General features: G+C 38.1%; 1 long non-coding RNA gene across 1 annotated transcript in view; it reads right to left on the bottom strand.

The window, feature by feature from the left end:
- Positions 1-935: 935 nt before the first annotated feature.
- Positions 936-21770, bottom strand: part of LOC143686862 (uncharacterized) — a 108604-nt gene continuing 87769 nt past the window's right edge. The window contains exon 5 of the long non-coding RNA XR_013177282.1: positions 936-1002. This is a non-coding gene — a long non-coding RNA (uncharacterized LOC143686862). The remainder of the gene's footprint in view (positions 1003-21770) is intronic.

Genomic DNA, 21770 nt, shown 5'->3' with positions numbered 1-21770 from the left:
ACAGATATCTCCAAGGCATCAAAAGCTCTATTAAATTGCTTTGATTTTACTTACTTCAAGTTAAAACAATAATAAAAGGAGAGCAAAGAAATTTAATTTGCAAAACTAAAGAGATACATTGTGTATTATTTTAGAAACAGTTAATATTGGCAATTCTATTTCTATATTTTCAGAAGAATCACTCTTGCGATGGCATACATTTCTGAGCAAGAGGAAAGGTACACTGTGGTGAACGCCATCTGTTCCATCTTGCAACTGGAAGGAAGCATTTGCCAGTGGATGAGAGAAAATTTATGAAACAGCTAAACCACAAAACCATAAAATCCACTTAGGAAAATCAAGTTATTTCACACCAAGAAGTCAATACAGGTAGAAGATCTGCTATTTACTGAGTATTATTATGTGCTGGAGCCTGTACAAAGTAGTTTACATGTGCTACATGCCATTCAGTCTTAATAGTCCCATGAATTAAGTAATAACATCTTTACTTTATATAAAATAAAACTAAAGTTCAGGGAAAGAAAGTGACAACTAGTAAATAGCAGAGCACGGACACAAATACAGATTTCTAAATCCATGCACTCACCACGGCACTCAATCTGCTCAAACATATCTTTCTTTTTTCCTCTTCTTTGAGTTTTTTCCCTCTCATTCTTATTATTTAACTTCCTTAACATCTCCCTAAAATATGATCCATGGACCAATATATTATCCATGCATAAGTCTTATTTATTCCTACATGAATATATACATATACATATATATAATGTATTAAAAAAACACTTTAAATATCTAGATTTCAGCAAATCCATAAAAATGATTATTGTTCTCATGGAATAAAATTACTTGTTAACACTCATCATGTGAGACAAACCTGTTATTGAGTCGTTCCCAGAGACAAAACAGAAAGCTTCCAACCATTTCCATATTCTCACCTTCACAGGCCATTGTGTCCCTCTCTGCTGAGCCATTTTTCATAGTGACTGCACACATTCTTCTCCTCTACAATCAGGGGGAAAACAATTTCATTCTATTAGCTAAACTTCAAGAAAAAAATTTACTTTTATACCCAGAAACTTGTGAATAAGCGTTAAATCTTTCTCTATAATTAAAAGTACCAAGTCTGATTTCTGATAATTACTTGCATGACTGCTTCTGCTCTGTTTGAAAACTACTGCACAGCAATTTCACCCAATTGTGTTATTATAGTTAACTTTTAGGTTGCTACTTTTTATTTACTATTCCCCAAGCCTGATATGGCATTTAAACATTATCCCATATTGAATAACGGTAAACCAAACACTACATTTTCTATCTTACTGTAAAACTAATTTTCATGGTCCCATATAGCCAAATGATTCTTCTTAGTCATAGGAGAGGCACATATTACACAAATCACATAAAACTATCTAGCTACCTCTTATTGTATTAGGTAACTAGTTTGAATTACCATGGGCGATGTTATTCTGCTTATCACCAATCCGAACAGCACAAAAGTTTAGACTAGTTCTCATGTAAAAAAAATTAATACCAATCCTGCAAGAAAGGGCCACCTAGTTTCTAGGTAGGTTTTGTTGAGCTGTTTCTCTTCATAAAAAGATATTTTGTTATACAAATATGTTTATTATACATATATTATCTCTCTACATCTATCTATCTTTAACTACATATGTATCTATACCTCTACATAACAACCCTTTCCATTTTGGGGATACTCATTGTCTTCCATATCATAAACAAAAATCCTTATTTAGCTTTAGCTTCTCATTATTTTTGCTTACCTCCTATGCATCTAATATTAAACACATTCATCAAGATCTTCAAGATACATAGCTTCACCTTGAAAGAGTGATTGTTTCCCCTGTGCAAAGTGGTGGAGTCACCCTTAGATCTGTGACTATGCATATATGTGAGGGGGCAGGGCATCATACACCTGCTGAAATAAACTTTGCTGAGGTAACTAAATCAATTCAATTTCTCTCTCAGACTCCACTTTTTCACAATTTATTACCTTCAAACAATCTAGCCAATGCTAGGCTGGTTAAAATGCTAAGGAAACAAAGTTTGCTCGAGTCTATACTTATAACTGTGAAATTATAAAATGGCCTATAATTTCCCCTGGTTGCCAGATAAAATACAGGGCACCAAGTTAAATTTTAATTTCAGATTAACAATAAATATTATTTAGTATAGATATGTCCCAAATATAGCATGTAATAGTTTTATTCTAGAAAGTTATTTGCAGTGTGTCTGAAAATCAAATTTAACTGCGCACACTGCTTTTATACATTATTTATTTATGTTTGCTTTGCTAACTCTGATCTCAGGGATTCATTCTCAGAATATTTTCAATGATGGCATTATTATGTATGGAATTCAGAGTATATCTTAAAAGGTTAGTACATCTATGATGAAACTTTTAGTAGACTTTGTGATATGTTTTCAGAAGATTTTCCAGTTAGAATGGGATTATTACTTTCATTTGGAAAATATTTTCTTCCAACATTCATGGCTAGCTCAAATTTCTCAGATTTGAAGGCATGGCAAGATGGCAGAAAAGTGAGGTGTGGAATTTAGTTTATCCTCCACAGAAGCTAATAAATAGCTAGGAACAATACAGAACAACTTCTGGGGGAAAACCTGTGATCAGTCACACAGCATACACCAGTCTGGACCAGATGGAACAGCTGAGATCCCACACAGAATTGTAAGTCCCCCACATCAAGGAAGTTGGTGTCACCCCCCTCCATGACCATGACAGGCTGGTTTCCCCAGGGAAAGGAAACAGACTTACTAACAGCAAGAGCTTAGCTCAACCAAGCTCCAATGGTGGAATTATCAAATTTTTACTACTGAAAACAGGCCCCCAGCACAGATAAACTTGGAATAAGTCCTAAAGGAACTAGGAGTTTGCCCCAGGACAGAAGGCATGGGGCTGATGGAAAACAAAACAGAGGCTTTTTGAGTTGGACAGCACAAAATACTGGAAAAGGGCTGGACTCCATGAAAAGGGGGCACATAGAGCCTGGAGAAACATAGAGCCACATACCAAATCACACTCTTGACTGACAAACTTGAGAAGGTGGGGGTTGACTCTGAAAAGTCTGAAAAGACTTTTTTGTTTTTTGTTTTTTACTCCTTAAAGAGTTCATTAAATAAAACTGGAAGCATTCTCAGGCTCCAGCACTGGCCAACCCAAGGGCAGAATTAGGCTTGTCTGAGAGATATAGTAACCAGTCAGGTGAAATAAGTTAATTATCTAATGGTGTATCTTTCCCAAGAGAAATGGGGTAGGGCCCAGCTCAAGTGGAATCTCTCCTTCAAGGAATTCAGACCCAAAGGACTGGAAAACTGAAGCAGTTAAAGCCATCCTACAATCTCACTTCTGTATTAATTACACCTTTGGCAGGGAGAGTCTGCTGAAATTAAAGCCACCACATCACTTTAAGCTGGTGAGAAACTGTAGGCAGACAAGTGCCACATGCTGGGCAGGACAAGAAAAGCACAGAGTCTAGAAGCTTCATATAAAAATCTGACAATCTACTGTGTACTCTCCCTCAGGGAAAACTGATACTGGCTACCTGTCTCTCCTGAGATTTGGGCCAGTCCAGTCTGGTAAAATCTGGCTGGGGTCTATAATATTTAAAGAGACCCTCCTCAAAAAAATAAAGGCACCATATAGGCAGGGCAAGAAACAAAAAAACAAGAACTGAAAAAATTCTGATCAGTTAAACAGAACCTATGCTAGTGGTCTAGAAAAAGTTGAACTGAATATCAAATAGCAGATAGAGAACAAAGCCATTCAGCAAGAAAACCCTAGGTAAAAGAGTGAAAACAACTTCCAGAATAAACTAATTAAGGAAATCAAACATCTAGACATCAGAAAAAATAGCAGATCTTACTAGGAAAATCAAAGATATGGCCCAATCAAATGAACAGATCAATACTTCAAATAAGATACAGGAATTGAAACAACTAATTGAGAATGTTTGAACAGATATGAAAAATCTCATCAAAAATCAAATCAATGAGTTGAGGGAGGATATAAAGAAGTCATCAGGGGGACATAAAGAAGAACTTGAAAGTTTGAAAAAACAAATCACAGGAAACACAATGGAAACCCACAACAATATATTTGAAGAGGCAGAAGAAAGGATTAGTGAACTAGGAGTGGACATCTGAAATCTGACACACAAAGGAAAATACAGGGAAAAGAATGGAAAAAATATAAGCAGGGCCTCAGGGAACTGAATGACAACATGAAGCACATGAATATATGTGTTGTGGGTGTCCAAAGAGAAGAGAAGGCAAAAGTAGGAGAAAGACTAATGGAGAAAATAGCTACTGAAAATTTCCCATAACTTATGAAAGACATGAAATTACAGATCCAAGAACTGCAACATGCCCCAAACAGAAAAGATTCAAATAAACCTAATGCAAGACACTAATCAGATTGTCAAATGGCAAAGACAAAGAAAGTTTTTTGAAAGCAACAAAAGAAAAGCAATTCATCAAATACAAGGGAAGCTCAATATGATTATGTGTGGATTTCTCAGCAGAAACTATGAAGGCAAGAAGGCAGTGATATGATATATTTAAAATTCTAAAAGAGAAAAACTACCAACCAGTAATTATATACTCAGTAAAATTGTCCTTCAAAAATCAGGGGCAGATTTAAACATTTTCAGACAAACAATCACTGAGAAAATTTGTGATTAAGAGACTGGATCTGCAAGAAACACTAAAGGGAGCACTACAAGCAGATAGGAAAAGGAAGGAGAGTGAGGTCTGGAGAAGAGTGTAGAAATGAAGACTATCAGTAAAGGTAAAAAATTTTTAAAAATTACATATGACATATAAAACCCAAAAGGCAAAATGATGGAAGAAAGTATTGCTTTTACAGTAATAACATTGAATGTTAATGGATTAAACTCCTAATCAAAAGACATAGACTGGCAGAATGTTTTAAAAAAACAGGACACATCTAATGCTGTCTACAGGAGACTCATTTTAGACACAAGGACAAAGATAGGCTGAAAGTGAAAGGTTGGGAAAAGATTATTCCATGCAAGTAACAACCAAAAAAGAGCAGGAGTAGCTATGCTAATATCAGACAAATTAGACTTCAAATGTAAAACAATTAAAAGTGACTAAGAAGGACACTATGCATTAATAAAAGGAACAATTGAACAAGAACACATAACAATCAAATATGTATGCCTGAGCCAGAGTGCTCCAAAATACATGAGGCAAATACTGAAAGGAGAAGTAGAGACCTCAACCATAATAATTGGAGACTTCAATTTCCTGCTCTCATCAATGGATAGAACATCTAGACAGAGGATCAATAAGAAAGAGAGATTTTGAATAATGTGATAAATGAACTAGACCTAAAAGACATTTACAGAACATTATAATCTACAATTGCAGGATACACATTTTTCTCAAGGGCTTATAGATCATTCCCAAAGACAGACCATATACTGGGTCACAAAGCAAGTCTCAATAAATTTTAAAAGACTGAAATTACACAAAATACTTTCTCAGATCATAATGGAATGAAGTTAGAAATCAATAACAGGCAGAGGGTCAGAAAATTCACAAATATATAGAGTCTAAACAGCACACTTTTAAACAAACAGTGGGCCAAGGAAGAAATTAGAAGAGAAATTAGTAAATATCGCAAGGTAAATGAAAATGAAAACAAAGCATATCAAAATTCATGGAATGTATCAAAGGCAGTGCTGAGTGGTAAATTTATTGCCTTAAATGTCTATATTAAAAACAAAGAAAAAACAAAAATCAAGAAATTAACTGTTCACTTAGAAGAACTGGAGAAAGAACAGCAAACTGACCCCAAAGCAAACAAAGGGAAAGAAATAATGAAGCTTAGAGCAGAAATAAATGAAATTGAGAACATGAAAACCATCAAGAAGATTAACAAAATCAGAAGTTGCTTCTTTGAGAAAATCAATGGACCCTTAACTAGGTTGACAAAAAAGAAAGAGGATGCAAATAAATAAAATCAGAAATGAAAGCAGAAGAGATATAACCACTGACCCCACAGAAATAAAGGAGGAAATTAGAGGATATTATGAGCAATTATATGCTGATAAACTAGACAATGCAGTTGAAATGGACAACTTCCTAGAAAGGTATGAACAACTAACATTGACTTGAGAAAACATAGAAGACCTCAACAAACCAATCACAAGTAAAGAGATTGAATCAGTCATCAAGAAGCTCCCAAAAAGATGGCTTCACATATGAATTCTATCAAGCATTCAAGAAAGAATTAGTAACAAGCCTGCTCAAACTCCTCAAAAAAAATTGAAGCTGCCTAACGCATCCTATGAAATCAACATCACCCTAATAGCAAAACCAGACAAAGATACTACAACAAAAGAAAATTACAGAACAATCTATTTAATGACTATAGATGTAAAAGTCCTCAATAAAATACTTGCAAATTGAACCAAACAGCACATTAAAATAATTATACACTACGACTAAGTGGGATTTATTTCAGGTATGCAAGGCTGATTCAATATAAGAAAATTAATTAATGTAATACACCATATCAACAAATCAAAGCAGAAAAACCACAAGATCATCTTGATTTATGCAAAAAAGGCATTTGACAAAACTCAACATACCTTCTTGATGATAACACTTCAAAGGATAGGTATATAAGGGAACTTCCTCAAAATGATAAAGTAAATATATGACAAACCCACAGCTAACATCATCCTCAATGGGGAAAGACTAAAAGCTTTCCCTCTAAGATCATCAGTAAGACAAGGATGCCCACTGTCACCATTGTTATTCACCATAGTGCTGGAAGTTCTAGCCCGAGCAATTAGACAAGAAAAATAAATAAAAGTCATCTGAGTTGGAAAGGAAAAAGTAAAACTCTCACTCTTTGCAGATGTCATGATATTTGTGTTAATTTGCTAGCTGCTGGAATGTGATATACCAGAACCAGAACACCTTTTGAGGAATTTAATAAATTACATGTTCGCAGTTCTAAACCCATGAAAATGTCCAAATTAAGGCATCCAAGGAAAGACACCTTAATTCAAGAAAAGCTGATGTATCTGGAACACCTCTGTCAGCTGGGAAGATACACTGGTTTCTTGATGGTCCCTTGCTCCTGGATCCTGTGTTTTCAGCCTCTGTTCCTGTAGGGACTCCTCATTTTGCTTCTCCAGGGCTAGCTTTCATCTCTCAGCTTCCCTTGGTTCTCTCCAACTTCTGACACACTTAACATCTCTGGGCAACATTGACTGGGCTCCAAGCATCTCCAAACATCTGTGTCTCTGTTCTCCACATGTCCACATCTGTGCCAGCTCTGCTATGAAGCTTCTGCCTGCTCTGAGGCTTCTGTAGTTTCTCCAAAGTGTTTCCTCTTTTAAGGGATTCCAGTAAAATAATCAAGACCCACCTGGAATAGGTCCATCTAATCAAAAGTTAATACCCACAATTGAGTATGTCTCATCTCCATGGAGATAATCTGATCTAAAGATTCCAACCTACATTCTTGAATCAGGATTAAAAGAAACAGCTCCCACCACAAGAAGGAATCAGGATTAAAATATGGTTTCCCTGGGGTACATAATTCTTTCAAACTGCCACAATACAATATGTTGAAAATCCTTAAAAATCTACAGCAGCACTACTAGACCTAATAAATGAGTACAGCAAAGTGTTAGGGTACAAGATCAACACCCAAAAAACAGTAATTTGTATACACCATGATAAGCAATCTGAGGAAGAAATCAAGAAAAAACTTCTATTTACAATAGCAACCAAAAGCATAAAATATTTAGAAATAAATTTAGCTGAGGATACAAAGAACTGTACACAGAATACTATAAGAACTTGCTAAAAGTAATCACGGAAGACTTAAATAAATGGAAGGACATACTGTGTTCATGTATTGGAAGATTAAATATAATTAAAATATCAATTCTACCCAAATTGATATGTAGATTCAATGTAATAGCAATTGAAATCTCAACAACTTACTTTGCAGAAATAGAAAAACCAATAACCACATTTATTTGGAAGTGAAGTGTGCCCAAAACAGCTAAAAAATACCTTGAGAAAGAAAAAGGAAGTGAGAGGTCTCACGCTACCTAACTTTAAAGCACATTAGGAAGCTATATTGGTCAAAACAGCATGGTACTGGCATAGAGATATACTGACCAAAGGAACTGAATTGAGTGCTCTAAAGTAGACCCTCTAATATATGGACAATTGATCTTTGATAAGGCATTCAAGCCAACACACCTGGGACAGAGCAGCTTCTTTATAAAACACCATTTTATAATGGTGTTTAGAGAACTGAATATCCATATGCAAAAGAGTGAAAGAGCATTCGTATCTCCCACCCTATACACAAGTAACTTGAAATGGATCAAAGTCCTCGACATTAGAGATAAGACCATAAAACTTTGAGAAGAAAATGTAGGGAAATATCTTATAAATCCTGTAATGGGAGGCTGTTTCCTAGACCTTACACCCAAAGAATGAGCACTGAAAAAAGAAATTAATAAAGAACTTTGTCAGGCAAGCAAAAAGCAGCTTGTGCAATGGGAGACCATGTTTGGAAACAATATATCAGATAAGCTTTTAGTATCTAGAATATATAGAGGTTTTTCAACTCAACAACAAAAAGAACCCAATTTAAAAATAGGCAAAAGACATGAATAGACACTTTTCAGAAGGGGGAATACAAACAGCTAAAAGATACACTGAAAAATTCTCAACTTCACTGGCTATTAGGGAAATGCAAATTAAAACCACAATGAGATATCATCTGACAACCCACTAGAATGGCCATTATCCAAAACAAAACAAAACAGAAAATGGTAAGTACTGGAGAGAATGTAGAGAAGGAGGCACATTTATCCATTGTTGATGGGAATGTAAAATGGTATAACCACTCTGGAAGGCAGTTTGCTGGTTCCTCAGGAAGCTAAGTATAGAATTGCCATATGGTCCAGCAATCCCTTTCCTAGGTGTTTTAGTTTGAAAGCTGCTGGAAAGTGATATACCAGAAATGGGATGGCTTTTAAAAAGGGGAATTCATATCCCCTTGCAAGTTTACAGTTCTAAGATCATGGAAATTTTGAAATTAAGGCAAGCCTGTAAGGGTACCCAAATTAAGGAATTCAGAGAAAAACACCTTAGTTCAAAAAGGCCTATGATGTTCTGGGTGTCTCTCTGAGCTGGAAAGGCTTATGGTGATGTCTACCGGCTTTCTCTCCAGGAATCTTCTATGGCTTCCCCAGGGCTCTGTCAGTTTTGTTGCCTCTGTCAGTCTGGTGGCTCTCATGGCTCTCAAGCTTTTTCAAAATGGTTCCCTCTTAAAGGGCTCCAGTAAACAACCACATCTTGAATGGGTAGAACACATCTCCATGGAAAATATCAAATCAAAGTTATTACCCATAATTGGGTGAGTCACATCTCCATGGAAACAATAAAAAATCCCCCATCCAGCAATACTGAATGAGGATTAAAGAACTTGGCTTTTCTGGGGTACACAACAGATTCAAACCAGCACACTATGTATATATTCAGAGAAACTGAAGGCAAGGACACAAACGGACATTTGAACACTGATATTTATAGCAGCATTATTTACAATTGCCAAGGGAAGGAATCTGTTCAAACCTCACCAATGGACAAGTGGCTAAAAAAAGCTGTGGCATATACATATGATGGAATATTACACAATTGTAAGACAGAATAAAGCCATGAAGCATGTAACAACATGGATGAAACTTGAGGATATTATGCTGAGTGAAATTAGCTAGAAACAAAAGGACAAATACTGTATTGTCTCACTAATATGAATTAACATCAATGAGTGAACTTTGAGAGTTGAAGTTAGGAACACAGGTTATCAGGTGATAGAAACAGGGTAAAGATTGGACATTTGATGTTGAAGAAATACAGACTACACAACTGGACTGATTGTAAAAATTCAGAAATAGGTAGCACAATACTACCTGATTATAACACAATCATATAAGTATGCTGAATGAAGCTGAATGTAAGTATGATTGAGGGAGAAGGACTGGAGAATGTGTGAAACAAGAAGGAAAGACAGAGGATAAGAATGAGATGGTATAACTTAGGAATGCCTAGAGTGGACAACGACGGTGATTAAATGTACAAATTAAAAAAACATTTTTGCAAGAGGAAGAAAAAATTTCAACACATTGCAAGGTGTTGAAAATGGATGGTATAAAGGAAAAAATCCAATCAATGCAAGCTAGGGTCTATAGACAACAGTAGCGTTGTAATATGCTTCCACTGAATGTAATGAAGGCATTATGCTGAAACTAAATGTCAACAGGCAGGTGGGCATGGGGATGGGGTATGGATTCTTTGTGGAGGAAAAGGAAATGTCTTCATGTAGATTATGGTGGCAAAGGCATGTCTATTAGGGTGGGTTGTATGATATATGAATAAAACTGCTTAAAAATCAACAGAGAGAAACAAGTGCTAGAGAAAATGCACAGAAAAAAATGTACCTGTTCACTATCGGTAGGGAAACTGAGACATGCAGCCCCTTGGAGGGCAATGTTGTGGTTCCACAAGCAGTTAGGGGTGGAGTTGCCATACAATCCCACAACTCCATTGCTCAGTATATACCTGGAGGAACTGAGTGTGAGGATATGAAGGGACATTTCACATTGGTATTTTTGCAGCAGTGTTCACAATTCACAATGGATGGAGGTGTCCCAAGGGCACAATGACAGAGAAATGAAAGGTAGAACTGTGGTTTATACATAAAAAAGACTACTGAACAGTCTCAAGAAGGAATGAAGTTGTGAGGCATGCAACTAGATAAATGAACCTTAAGGACTGTATGTGAATGAAATGTCAGAAACAAAAAGACAGATATTATCATGTCTCATATGGACTAACAATAATATAAAAACTCAGTGACCTGAAGTCAGCAACATGGGTTATCAGGTTGGGGCCTGTATTAGTTAGGATTCTCTAGAGAAACAGAATCAATAGGAAATACTTGCAAATATAAAATTTATAAAAGTGTCTCATGTAAACATGGGAATGAAGAGTCCAAAACTCATAGGGCAGGCTGTGAAGCTGAAGACTCTGTTGGAGGGTCTGGATAGACTCCACAGGAGAGGCTCACTGGCCAAAGCAGGAAGACAGCCTGTCTCTTCTGAATCCTCCTTAAAAGATTTCCAGTGATTAGATTAAGCATCAGTCATTGCAGAAGACACTCACCTTGGCTGATTACAAATGGAATCAGCTGTGGATGCAGCTGACGTGATCATGATTTAATTCTATGAAATGTCCTCATCACAACAGACAGGGCAGCACTTGCCCAACCAGAGAAACAGATTCCACCACTTGGCCAAGTTGACACATAGATGAACCTGACCATGACAGTCCACACCTTGTCAACTTGGCAGCTATACATATCACCTTAAACCACACCTAATTTCTAAATAAAAAACAATAAAACACACATTTTTTCTTTCACCTAACAATACTTAACTGTCTTGCACATAACTGGAACACATTAAATCTCTCAAGAATAGGGTGCAAGTCCTTGGGTAATATTCATTCTTAAAATTGATATCTTACAACTTAAATAGTATAATATGAACAAAACAGCATTACAGTCCTCATTTCTGTAACTGATCATGTGGTCATAGTTCATATTTATCACTACCTTCTTCCACTTCCCATTCCATGTTCCCTTTACCCTTAGCAAGCCATAAGGGTACCACTTCAGCTGGCCGTGGTTCTTTGCCTGATGCAGTGACCCAAACCTTCTTTCTTGAAGTTTCAGAGCCATCGGTAGTCCTGCCTGAATTGGGTTGTTGCAGTTTTCCATTGATTTTAAATTACAGGGCATAGTAGTGCTAAAAGATGCCCTAGGGGATCTCCTATATTCCAAGAAAACTCTTCTTTATCTCCATTGTGTAGTTGCAGTCCTATTTCCCCCAATAGTCAGGATCAATAACCCAAGCCAATAATGTAATCCTCTTCTTGGCTTGTTGATCCAGGGGCATGAATAGCCCAAAGTGACCAGGTGGCAGTCTTACATTCCAGTTCAATGGAATTCTTGTTGTTTCTCCTGGTGGAAGCACTCCTCCTTTTGGAACTAAAACCTGTAGAGCAGTAGAGCTCAGGGTCGCAGGGACAGGAAGGAAAAATTTTCCTAGCGGATCACTAGAATAGTGAGTGGTACCACTCCCATTTCTACCCCTTGGTTCCTAGACCCATGGATCTTGGCTATGGGAGAAATAGCACCATACAGCAGATGCTGATTCACAGCATATACGGCTTCCTGGAGAACATTACCCCAGCCCTTCAAGGTATTGCCACCTAGTTGATACTGTAATTGAGTTTTCAAAAGGTCATTCCATTGTTCTATCAAACCAGCTGCTTCTGGAAGATGGGGAACATGGTAAGGCCAGAGAATTCCATGAGCATGTGCCCATTCTCACACTTCATTTGCTGTGAAGTGTGTTCCACGATCACAAGCAATGCTGTATGAAATACCATGACAATGGATAAGGCATTCTGTAAGTGCATGGACTGTAGTTTTGGCAGAAACATTGCTTGCAGGGAAAGCAAGCCCATATCCAGAGTATGTATTTACTCCAGTTAGAACAAATCACTGCCTCTTCCATGAAGGGAGTGGTCCAATGTAATCAACCTGCCACCATGTAACTGGCTGGTCATCTCAGGGAATGGTGCCATATTGGGAGCTGAGTGTGGATCTCTGCTACTGGCAGATTGGGCACTCAGCAGTGGCTATAGCCAAGTCAGGTTTGATGAGTGGAAGTCCATGTTGCCAAGCCCATGCATAACCTCTATCCCTACCACCATGACCACTTTGTTCATGAGCCCATTGGGCAATGACAGGAGTTGCTGGGGAAAGAGGCTGACTGGTATCCACAGAATGGGTCATCTTATCCACTTGATTATTAAAACCCTCCTCTGCTGAAGTCACCCTCTGGTGCACGTTCACGTGGAACACAAATATGTTCATGTTTTTAGCCCACTCAGAAAGTTCTATCCACATACTTCTTCTCCAGACCTCCTTGTCACTAATTTTCCAATTATGGTATTTCCAAGTCCCTGACCATCCAGCCAAACCATTAACAACAGTCCATGAGGCAGTATACAAATGCATCTCTGGCCAGTTCTCCTTCTAAGCAAAATGAACAACCAGGTGCACTGTTTGAGGTTCTGCCCACTGGGAGGATTTCCCCTTACCACTGTCCTTCAAGGACACCCCAGAAAGGTGTTGTAGTACTACAGCTATCCACTTTCAGGTGGTACCTGCATATCGTGCTGAACCATCTGTAAACCAGGCCCAAGTTTTCTCTTCCTCAGTCAATTCACTGTAAGAAACTCTCCTAGAGGCCATAGTTCTGGTCTGGGAAAGAGAAGGTAATGTGGCAGGAGTGGAGACCATGGGCATTTGGGCTACTTCCTCATGTAACTTACTTGTGCCTTCAGGACCTACTCTGGCCGTATCTCGTATATACCATTTCCATTTTACAATAGAGTGCTACTGTGCATGCCCAACTTTATGGCTTGGTGGGTTAGACAACACCCAGTTCATGATAGGCAACTCAGGTCTCATGGTAACTTGGTGGCCCATAGTTAAGCATTCAGTCTCTACTAAGGTCCAGTAGCAGACCAAAAGCTGTTTCTCAAAAGGAGAGCAGTTATCTGCAGCAGATGGTATGGCTTTGCTCCAAAATCCTAAAGGTCTGCGTTGTAATTCTCCTTTAGGGCATGCCAAAGGCTCCAAACAGCATTTCTATTTGCCATGGACACGTCCAGCACCGCTGGATCTGCTGGATCATGGCCCAAGTGACAGAGCAGCTTGTACAGCAGCCTGAACCTGTCACTGAGCCTCTTCTTGTTCATGTCCCCACTCAAAATTAGCAGCTTTTCTGGTCACTTGATAAATGGGATGGAGTAGCATACCCAAGTGAGGAATATGCTGACACCAAAATCCAAAGAGACCAACTAGGCATTGTGCCCTTTTTTTTTTATCATAGAAGGGGCCAGATGCAGCAATTTATCCTTCACCTTAGAAGGGATATCTCGACATGCCCCACACCACTGGACACCTAGAAATTTCACTGAGGTGGAAGGTCCCTGCATTTTTGTTGGATTTATCTCCCATCCTCTAACATGCAAATGCCTTACCAGTAAGTCTAGAGTAGTTGCTACTTCTTGCTCACTAGGTCCAATCAACATGACATCATCAATATAATGGACCAATGTGATGTCTTGTGGGAGGGAGAAATGATCAAGGACCCTGCGGACAAGATTATGACATAGGGCTGGAGAGTTGATATACCCCTGAGGTAGGACAGTGAAAGTATATTGCTGACCTTGCCAGCTGAAAGAAAACTGTTTCTGGTGGTCCTTACTAACAGCTATGGAGAAAAAAGCATTTGCCAGATCAATAGCTGCATATCAGGTAAGAGGGGATGTGTTGATTTGCTTAAGCAATGATACCATACCCAGAATAGCAGCTGCAATTGGAGTTACCACCTGGTTGAGCTTACAATAATCCACTGTCATCCTCCAAGACCCAACTGTTTTCTGCACAGGCTAAATAGGAGAGTTGAATGGGGATGTGGTCGGAATCACCACCCCTGCATCCTTCAAGTTCTTAAGAGTGGCAATAATCTCTGCAATCCCTCCAGGAATCCAGCAGTGCTTCTGATTTACTATTTTGCTAGGTAAGGGCAGTTCTAGTGGCTTCCACTTGGCCTTTCCTACCATAATATCCTTCACTGCACGAGTTAGAGAGCCACTGTGGGGATTCTGCCAGTTGCTCAGTATGTCTATTCCAATTATACATTCTGGAACTGAGGAAATAACTACAGAATGGGTCCAGGGGCCCACTGGACCCAGTGTGAGATGGACCTGAGCTAAAACTCCATTGATCACTTGGCCTCCATAAGCCCTCACTCTGACTGGTGGACCAGAGTGATGTTTTAGGTCCCCTGGCATTAATGTCCCTTCTAAACAAGTTTCCAATAATCCCCAAATTATCTGATCATTTCCTTTTCCCCAATGCAGAGTTACCCTGGTAAAAGGCCATCAATCTCCTTTGGGAAGGCTTGAGGGAAGATTAACATATGAATTTGAGGCAGTGTAACAGGGCTCTGCCCCAAAGGGATGTGGCCTCCCCTTCATTCAAGGAGGTCTGGGTCTGTAAACTGTCTCAAGTCTGGAAATTGATTAAGGGGCCATGACTCTGTGTTTTTGTAATTCAGGTTAAACTTCTGTTCACTTGACCTGGAACTCTATTGTTTATACAGCTCAAACAAGAATTTAGTAGACTGCCCTTCTATTGTATTTCTAGGTACCCGATGATTTACTAGCCAATGCCACAAATCTCTGCAAGTCATATAATTTTGACTCCTGCTTTGAGTTTGCTGTCTATTAAAATAGCCATGTTCACCCTGTCTTTGGTGATTAATTGCTGCCACTTGGCTTCTCCCAACTCAGGATCTGATCACTCCCATTGTGTTTAAGGATTCCAGCTCAGTGTGACAGCAGTTCCTACAGTAATATCTGACCTACAGAGAAGTACAGCTACAGAGCTTTTCAGGGATGACAGTGCTAGTCTCACAAATTTATTACTCACTGTTCTGGTAAAAGTGCATCCTCCCTACATTCCTGGGGTATAAGAGCAGGCTTTGCATGATAAATCCACTCTAACATTCTAATCTCTCTAAGCCTCTGGATTCCCTCATCTACATTATACCAGGGCAGTTCTGGCATTTCAACCTCAGGTAATGTTGGCCACCTTTTGATCCATGTTTCAACCAACCATCCAAACAAACTGTTAATACCTTTCCTAACCTCTTGAGATATAACATTGAATGCAGAATCTCTGCTTAGTGGGCCCATATCAATAAATTCAGCCTGATCCAGCCTTATAGTCCTCCCACCATTATCCTACACCCTTAAAATCCATCGTTACATATATTCCCCTGATTTCTGTCTATATAATTTGGAAAACTCACACATTTTTTTGGAGTATAATGTACCTCCTCATGTGTAATACATTGTACCTACCTTTAGGCACCCATTGGGACTTTATTCTACTTATAGATCTGGAAGAAATGAGGGGTGGTGAGGGTGGGTCATGCAAAGAATTAGAAATATCTTCCAAACCATTTGCTTCAGGGCATTCATTTGCAGTTTCATCTGGTGAAAAAGGATTAATCACTCTAGGGCTAATCTCTTCAAGAAGAGGTTGGGTGGCCAACTCCTCAAGGCAAGCTGGAGGTGGGGCAGCTATGTCCTCAGGGCAGACCTTGCAGAGTTATCTAGAGAAGACTCCACATGACCCAGGGTTTCAACCTCACCCCAGACATCATTATCAATCTATATGTCACCATCCCATTTTTCAGGATCCCACTCCTTTCCAATCAAAGCCCTCACTTTAATGGCAGACACCATGCAACATTGAGATTTCTGTTTACATTTTAAAGTTGCTACTCTAGCAATGAGATTCTGAGTCTGATTTTCAGAGATCTCAAGTCTATGGTTAAAGGAAATAAGATTTTCCTTCAGGATACTCATAGAAACTTCTACATATGTCAGATGGTGCTTAAGCTTCTTGTTTAATGCCTTAAGCCCAACCCTTTCACTCCTTAATGTATCCAGTGTATCTAACAACAACCAGCCAACATCTCTATATCTCTTAATTCCACAAAACTCCATAAAGGTGTCAAAAACATTATCCCCCAGAGCCTGGTTTCATACAAGTGAAGTATTAGGAGAATCGAATATTTTGAATATTCGATTTGATATTTTGACTATCTCTTTTGTCAACTCACTCCATGGGTTGGGAGTGTCATTCTGATGGACTGGGAGTGTCATTCTGATTATGGGAATCAGAGTTCTCAGTGCCTTTGAGTCCAGTCAAAGTAGAAAACCATTCATAAAAACCCATTTTTAAGATTCTGTTTCTTAAGAACCACTCCTGGTACCAAGTTGTATTAGTTAGGGTTCTCTAGAGAAACAGAATCAATAGGAAACACTCACAAGTATAAAATTTATAAAAGTATCTCATGTAACCGTGGGAGTAAAGAGTCCAAAATTCACAGGGCAAGCTGTGAAGCCCACGATTCTGATGGACGGTCTGGATGAACTCCACAGGAGAGGCTCACCAGCCAAAGCAGGAAAAGAGCCTGTCTCTAATGAATCCTCCTTAAAAGATTTCCAGTGATTAGATTAAGCATCATTCATTGCAGAAGACACTCACCTTGGCTGATTATAAATGGAAACAGCTGTGGATGCAGCTGACGTGATCATGATTTAATTCTATGAAATGTCCTTATCACAACAGACAGGCCAACACTTGCCCAACCAGACAAACAGGTACCACCACTTGGCCAAGTTGACAGATGAACCTGACCTTTACAGGGCCTATTGTAAAGGATCCTAAATTGTAGGCTCTTACAGCAGTCATGTATATTGAGGAGTTATAACTGATATTTCTAAATTCTGAGATTCTGAGCTGTTTGTGTATAACTTGGTCACTCCCAGAAACTTCAGGTATTTATGTGACACCTGAGACTCAGAGTTAGAGCTCTGAGCTATAAAAGTCTGCAGTATCCTATATAGGAACTGTTTAAAAAGTTGTAACAGGGATCAGACTTCAACTAGAGGTTAGAATAAAAGATAATCTGGGTAGGACTGAGTAAAACAGAATACAGGGTAAAGGTTGATATCATCCATATTGTAAAACTTCAACTTCTGAATGAGACAAAAGGGAGAGATGTTTAATGGTGCAAAATCTATATTTTGGGTAGCACATTACCTAATTTAACTTGTATGGTCAGCTGAGTTGAATGCTGTAAGTACAGGGAATCTTGAATAAAGCATGATCTTGTTGGTTTGTCTAGGTTAGTGTGATGGCCTGATATATCCCAGAGTAATTTGGGCACTGAATAAAAAAGTATTTGCAAAGTCCCCTTGAGGGATGGGAGAGAAAGGAGGAAATATCCAACTTCCCCATTTGGATAATTTATGATATTCTTGCAAGCAGTGGGGACAACAAATCAATAGGCTGAGCCCTCAATCTTGGGGTTCACCTCTAAGAAACTTATTCCTGCAAAGAGGCTAAGCCTACTTAAAATTATGCCTGTGTCACTCCCAAAAATCTTTTTTGTTGCTCAGATGTGACCTCTCTCTCTAAGCCAACTCAGTAAGTGAACTCACTACCCTCCCTGCTATGTGGGAAATGATTCCCAGGGGTATAAATCTCCCTGGCAACATAGGAAGGAACTCCCAGGATGAACCAGGACCCAGCATAATGGGACCAAAAAAAGTCTTCTTGACCAAAAGGGGGAAGAGAGAAATGAGATAAAATAAATTTCAGTGGCTGAGAGATTTCATAGTTGAGAGGTTATCCTTCAGGTTATTCTTATGTATTGTATAAATATTCCTTTTTAGTTTAAGGTGTATTGGAGTGGGTGGAGGGAAGTATCTGAAACTGTCAAGTTGCATTCCAGTAGCCTTGATTCTTAAAGGTGATTGTATAGCTATATAGCTTTTACAATGTAACTGTGTGATTGTGAAAACCTTGTGTCTGATGCTCCTTTTATCCAGGGTATGGACAGCTGAGTAAAAAAATATGGATAAATAAATAAGAGGGTAATGGGGATCGGGTGGGGTTGTAGTTTGTTAAAGCTGCCAGAATGCAACACACCAGTAATGGATCAGCTTTTAATAAAGGAATGAATTTAGTTAGAAATGTATATTTCTTTAGAAGAAAGGCAGCTAGCTTTCATCTGAGGCTCTCTGTTGCATGGAAGGCAAGTGGCAATGTCTGTTGGACATCTCTCCTGGCTTCTGGATTCCAACGACCTTCTTTAGGGTGATTCTTTTCTGCATCTCTAAACGTCTGGACTGAGACATGAATGCTGAGATGAGATATGCTGAGTTGCTGAGCTTTCTACTGACCTCTCTCTTTTAAGCCTCCAGCTAATTAAATTAAACCTCACTCATTGTGGAAGGCACTCCCCCTAGCCAACTGCAAATGTAATCAGCCATAGATGAATTTCATATACTAATGACTTAAGTCCACAGAAACAGAACAACAGGGCATTATTACCTGACCAAGTTGACACCTCACTCTAATTACCACAGGGGGATAAGGGGTAAAATTTATTGGGTAGATTGAAATACTAGTGGTCAATAAAAAGGAGGGGTAAGGGCTAAGGGATATATGAGTTTTTTCTTTTTTCTCTGCATTTCTTTTTCGGGAGTGATACAAATGTTTTTAAAATGATCATGGTGATCAATACACAACTAAGTGATGACATTGTGAGCCATTGATTGTACATAATGTATGGACTGTATATGTGTGAAGATTTGTCAAAATTAAAAAAAAAATAAAGCAGGTAGGCTGCACGGATAGTTCAGTGGTTAGAATGCCCGCCTTCCATGTGGGAGACCTGGGTTCAATTTCCTGACCATGCACAGCCCCTCAAAAAAAAAAGCAGGTAAAAAAATTCTCATATTTTAAGAGATGTAAACACAACCTAAATTATTTTACTGCCATAATTTCTTCAGACCAATATTTTAGGAATTCTATAATATAGTTATCTAGACACCATGAGGTAGAAGGTATAGAAGAAAGAATTCGATTTTTAAATAAGGTGGGAGGAATGATTCTCAACTTTTGAAAATGTCTTCCCATGCTATGAAAGATGAGTTTTTTTTCCTACATGCCTTTGATTTCCATTTTAACCCAATTCACATGTTTAATAATATTTGGGTGGAGAAAGGGAGGTAAGAGAAAGGAGGATTAATAGGAGGCTCTGGGCACTGAGACTACTTTTCCTTGGCATTTATAATAAGAGATAATAACAATTTACCTTCCCAGCCACTATTCAGAAAAGGATGAATAACCAGAAGATACAGTCAGAGAGACAAGACTGGCTTCAGGAGGGATTTAGGCATGAAAGGATTTATCAAACCCACTAAAATATAATTACCTATTCAGTTTGTCAGTCAGTCAATCAACCTTTTAGCCAAATTCAAATAAGAATTTTTTAACTATACACAAGGAATCATTGACCAAAATTACAGAAACACACATAAAAACGTTAGAGGGTAAATGACAGAAATAGGGCAGGCATGGGTGGAGTTCATATTTATTAAGCTCCTCATTTAAACCTTACTACTCTGCTTCAAATTATGCATAATACTCTAATCTATACCTATATAAATGATTTTGGATATGTCAGCTAATGCTTAAAATAATATGGAAAAATGTATCTTTTGCATGGAACTAAATATTTCTCCTTCCCAATCATTTATTTTAAAACCCGTCATTAAAATTATGGCTATAAAACAGTTTTTATAGAATTTGAATTAAGTATGGGTCTTCAATCCCAGGAAAATATATACATGAAATGTATATAAATACCAAAAATTATCGATACAATTTCAGGGGATTCAAGGACACCCTGGGCATACTTTACCTACTTCAATACCTTGCACACATGCACACACACAGACATATCAAAAAAAACAAATCCCCCAAACAGCAGCTTCCTTCCTTTTCTGAGTCCTTTATCATAATACAGCATGTTATTACTTTTCATCTTTCTCCATTAAATTACTGAATATAGTCCTTCCATTTCTACCACAAAATAATCCCCTCAAAGAAACGTGCTTTTATATTCCAAGTGGTGTCTAAAAGATGCTTAAAAATCACATGTTGTTTGATGGAAAGGAAAATGCAAGTAAAGGGAAGCCTTGAATACAAAAGAACTTACACATTGCCCTTTGGAATGTGGAGCATTTCCACCTGCCATCTAGCTAATCATTGCTTCTTCTGCATCCTTTCACCACCAAGTCAGGAATTACTGCATGACCCTATAATGGATGTTTTATACAATCACTGTCAAGCACTGTTCTACAGTTAACTGAATTCCAGCTTCAGCAAGCCAAATCCAAACACTTACGGGTCGCAAAGTTTGAGCTCAAGTTTTGCAACACTAAGGGAAAGATATTCTTACTTCTTTCTTTACTTCTGTTAAGAATGATATGCCCTCACTTGATGTCTTCACACTACCTGATCATATCCCTTTGCCTCTGTATCTGACCTAAGGCCATTTAAAACTACTAGGTAAAGTAAGACAGCCATTGGACACCTTTTAACATAGCAATGAAACAGAGAACACATGCTGATCCTGAGACAAATTTTGTCACTGTGTCACACCTAGGTAGTTTTCAGTATTATGCTCAATTAACTACCTTCTGCAGTCCCCTTAAAAATGTAGTAGAAAATTGGTATCTGAAGGTAAGAAGCATAGAAATCTCAGGAAATGCTTTCATCTTTTAATCAGTGCTTCTTGCCTTCTTCTTTATTAAACAATAAAAACAAAAAGTAAAACACATGTTATGTGATTTATAGGTAGCACATACAATGCCATGTTTATTTTGGCCTCCTTAATCTCCAATCACCATTCAGAATGAAAAAAAAATGTTCTTTAAAAATAAGTCTCTACTAATGATAGCTTCTTTGGAAGTAGAATTAGGACATAGAGTTTAAGATGCAGATGTCTAATTCTTTGTTTCCCTTCTCTAGCTTTATTGCAGATATACTTCATGAAAATCTTGAAAAAATATATTTTCCCAAATCATTTTTGAGAATAATTTGTTTATTGTAGACTCTTTTCCTCTCCATATTTTCTCAATGAAATTGTCAC

The sequence above is a fragment of the Tamandua tetradactyla genome, chromosome 1 (genome assembly GCF_023851605.1).
Source record: "Tamandua tetradactyla isolate mTamTet1 chromosome 1, mTamTet1.pri, whole genome shotgun sequence".
Taxonomy (NCBI): Eukaryota; Metazoa; Chordata; class Mammalia; order Pilosa; family Myrmecophagidae; genus Tamandua; species Tamandua tetradactyla.
Note: the sequence above shows the minus strand (reverse complement) of the source record. Positions and strands in the feature narration are given on the sequence as shown.